The following is a 4,386-nucleotide window of genomic DNA, read 5'->3' as shown; positions in this document are numbered from 1 at the left end:
GGCGCGGGGTGGGCCGGGCCCGCTCCCCGTGGGGAGGCCGAGGGGAGGCCGGCCTCCCGGGAGCGGGGCGTAGCGGAGCCCAGGCCGCCCCAGCGGGGGGATGTTGGGAGCCGGATTCCCAGGCCCGGGATAGAGAGGGGAAATCAGGGTGGAGTTTGGGGGGCCCCCTCCCACTGTTATTATTATTACCGCTGTTATTGTTTTGTTGTTTCATCCTCTCGGAGCGGTGCAAAGCTGCTCCCTGCTCCGCCGGTGTTTTTACCTGGTGATTCGGGATTCTGAAGGCAGCAAAACCTTCAGAGTCCGAGAGGCAGCCTGAGTTATTTTACACTTGTTCTTCGTTTGGTGATAGGTGGTTGTTTTGTTATTAGTTTGGTTTTTTTTTTTTTAAACCAAGAACAAGGTTTTTCCGTTTGCCCGTGCATGGTCAGCCACCTGGACGTGGCTTAAATACTGGTTTTGTGCTTATTGGATCATTTCAAAAGCTGGCCAGATCTACAGTAGTTTGGTTTGAAAGAATTTTACTTGCACTGTGCTCTGGGGATTCTTCTGTAAACCAAGTCATCAGAAAAGTTGTTGCAGGATTTAAAGTCTGTCACTTGGAATTACTGTTGCTTTTTGGATCTTTTCTCCTTCCTCTGCGATTTCCCCCTTGGTGTCGTGGAGAGTAGGCTGTAAATGACAGAGAGATTAATATTCCAAGTTTATAGGATGATATGCAACTCATTTGTTATAATTATTCCCACTGTGCTTCATCAGGAAGCAGTGGGATTTATGAACCCTGTGGGCTGTGGATTAAGTCTCATGCTCTTCCTTTGCAGAGTGGCGTGTGTGTGTGTGTGTGTGTGTGTGTGTATGTATGTGTTGGTGTCCTGGTTCTGGAGCTTGAACTGGGGGCCTGGGCCATCTTATCTATTTTTTGCACTTGGGCCCCAGATCCACTTCTGGTTTCTTAGTGGCTAATAGGAGATTAGAGTCTTACAGACTTTCCTTCCCAGGCTTGCTTGGAACTGGGATTCTCAGATCTCAGCCTCCTGAGTAGCTAAGGATTTATAGGCATGAGCTACCATCACCAGCCCATGAAAAGTTTAGGAAGGCAGTGAAGAGTGAAATGTCTGTTTCTCTATTTCTGTGTAAAGATAAACCACATTAGTTCCAAAGAAGGGAGAAGAGAAAGTACTTACATCTCTTGTTAATTACAAGACCTTTTGCATTTGAATTAGCAAGTAAACTAAAACCATGTGAAAGAGTGCTTTTGTCAAATGTAAAGTTTATGATGTAGTTTTCACTATTTTTTATCTAAGATATAAATAAGGCTTTGAAAAGGACCAATGTTACATTCATCTAATAACCACTAATATCGCTCAGTGATTTTTTTTTTCCTAGAAGGTTCTTCATATAGAACTCATGTTCAAATTCCAAGGTTACTATCTCTTCATAAAACAGTTGATTTTCCTGTGAAAATACAATTTCTAAGAAACTTCTACTTTCTTCCCAGAAGTCTTGACCTCATGCAGGTTGATCATTTCTTCCTGACTCTAGCTGCTTGCTTCTCAGTTGAGCTTCTTGCTGGTTTTCTTCTTTCCTTTGGGACTTTCATGTGTTCATTTCCCTCTTAGGCTTTCTCAGTTCTCAGATGTTCCATATGTGCTTTGCAAATGTTCTTTATCATCTAGTACATAGTTTTTGCCTTAGCAGCTGAGTAAAAGTCATCTCAAAACCACTCCTCAGTGGCCCGACAACAATTACTGAGTCAACATGTACGGGGCCTTTGTCAAAATGAAGGGCCTTGATCCTCTCTCATAGGCCTGCAGATAATGTTTTCGAAAACATGTGCTAAGGCCAAGCAAGGCAGAGCAAAAACATACTTCCTGTCAGTTTGCAAATCCTGCTAGCTATTAATTTCACATATTAAAGTCTCTAAAAAAACTTACCTTTGTAGAATACAGCTTGGAATAATACAGGTCTGATAGCATCTCAGGTGGTTTTATATTAGTAATACTCAATCCGAAACCTTCCAAAGGTGCTATTTTCAGCTCTCAGGAGCTATGAACAATACTTTCCCCTACCTTCAGAGTGACTCATATGTAAATAAGGCAAAATGAGTGATGATAGATGAACAAATGAAACTTGGTGGTATTTGGAGGAAGGAGAAAGGAATTCTGCCCAGGAAGGATTAGAAAATAAGGAGGAGCCCAAGCTTCCCCCCCCCCCCGCCCCCCTGCCCACCACCACCCCATGCAATTTGGCATAGCAGGGTGGCCTCACCCGGGGCCTCATCTGCAGTGAGATCCCTACCCTGGGCTGCCCAATTAGAAATCCGTGCTGTCTTCATGTGAGAGGGAGTTTGAGGGGTGAAAAGGAGGCCTGGGGCTGCTGGAGGTGGGGGAGGGGGTGGCCCTGCTGTGAGATGAAGGAGGTGAACAATCCCTTTGAAGGCTTCTATCTCCAAGTGTGGAGCTCAGTTACTGTGGCCTAAGCTCCGCAGCCTTGGTTTGTCACTCATCTGTTTCATTTGGTGAGAAAAATAGTGTAGAATTGCAGAACTGGTCAGAATAGTTTCTTAGCATCAAAAACTTAATTTAAAAACAGGTGATCAAACTAATAATTTGAAAGTCAAAGGAAACAAAAGTGATAGAAAATGAAAAGTAAATGTCCCTCTTCCTGCCACCTGCTTCCCTCCTACCGAAGTGACTTTCATTAGCCTCTTGTAATTAGTGCTAGTGTTTAGGAAGAGAAACATCGAGATTTTTCCTAGTCTTTGACATAGTTCACATCTGCAGATTGCACACACACATATTCTTTTTTTTTGCCCAAAGTGTGGCATAATCATATTTCTGTATCTTACATTTTTTCTTGTTATTGTAAAGTGATGTACAGAAGGGTGGTTACAGTTACATAACTTTTTGAATAGTGTCACCCCTTCCCTCCCCTTCGCCCAGTTTTTCCCTCCCAGAAAGGGTGGGTCAGAGGGTGAACTAATGTAGCAGTGATACTCACTAGACACTGTTTTGAAAATGAACTATGCATCTTACATTTTTTTGTCTTAAATTTTATCTTGATATCCCAGTTATCTTGAAAGTTCCATGCCATACTAGTAATATAGGTTTTACTGGCCTCATTTGTATCTACTAAATCCATTTGCCATTTATCCACATAAGTCTTCTGGGGTTGACAGTGGTTTTAATTTTTCTGCTATTATTAACAGTGCTCAAGTGAACTTAAGATTTTAAAATTGAATTCTGCCCACAGCTATATAGAGCTGATAAAATAAGTTCTCTTTACTCTCCTAAGTACATAGAGGTGGTTCAGGTATTGAGGCCACAAACCTCAGTATGATTAGTATAAGCAAGATTTGTCCCACAGTATGTGGATTTATTAGTAATTTATTTTGCAGTGCAGGAGATCAAACTCGGAGAGTTCTGTGGATTTAAATCAGGGCTGAACTCTTGATTCTGCAAGAATATAAAGGATATAATTTGGGTTTTGCTTTTAAATGAGGTTTGCAACAATTAAATTTCCTGTAGTGTTTGCAGGGCCTCAAGTCTTTGCGAGCTGAAGTTGAGAAGTCATGAATACCTATTGGGATGACATAATATTTGTGAAATAAAGACATTTTTATAAATAGAGTAATTTAATAATTTTCTTAACATCTTCACATAGGAAGAAGTGTGCCTCCCATTTGCAGCATACATACACATCGCTTATTATTTTTTTAATTAATTTACTTTATTGTTATCATAGAGGTGATGTACAGAGGGGTTACAATTACATGAATCAGGTAATGAGTACATTTCCTTTCATACAGTATCTTCTGTTCACTCATTCTCAGTCTCTCCCTCCAATCTCTACCCACAAGTTATATAGTTCACTTTCATTAATGTCCAGTGGGCTCTGCTGCTGCATTTTCACCCCTTTTCCCTTGAGTTCTGTGCTCCCCCCCACCCTTCTGAAGATATACACGTGAATACACCATACATAAGGTAAATTAGACAGAATCCTAGAAAAGGTTTTTATTATTTATTAAGACAGGGTTTTGCTCCATAGTCCAGGCTGGCCTCCAATTCATGATTCTTCTGCTTTAGCCTCTAATGTGTTGGAATTATGTGTGCACCACCACACCTGCTCTATACAGATAGTACAAAGTTTACATAGGGTTCAGCCAGGACTGAAAGGTCAGGTGGCCGACTGGAGGGTGCATACTGGGACAATGAACTGAATGAGCTGGTCAGCTGGTGACTTGGAATAGGCCTGAGCTTCCAGTGGAAACTGGGGAGGGAGGCTCAGTCATTGGAAATGATGGCTGGATTCCTCTTATGAAATCTGTAGAGCTGCTTTTGGTTTTTAGCAGGAGGAACTGAACTTCCTTTCTCTGTTTTGCGTACA

Source organism: Dipodomys ordii, unplaced genomic scaffold, assembly GCF_000151885.1.
Source record: "Dipodomys ordii isolate 6190 unplaced genomic scaffold, Dord_2.0 Scaffold106, whole genome shotgun sequence".
NCBI classification, from domain to species: Eukaryota; Metazoa; Chordata; class Mammalia; order Rodentia; family Heteromyidae; genus Dipodomys; species Dipodomys ordii.
This window is presented reverse-complemented; position numbering follows the sequence as displayed.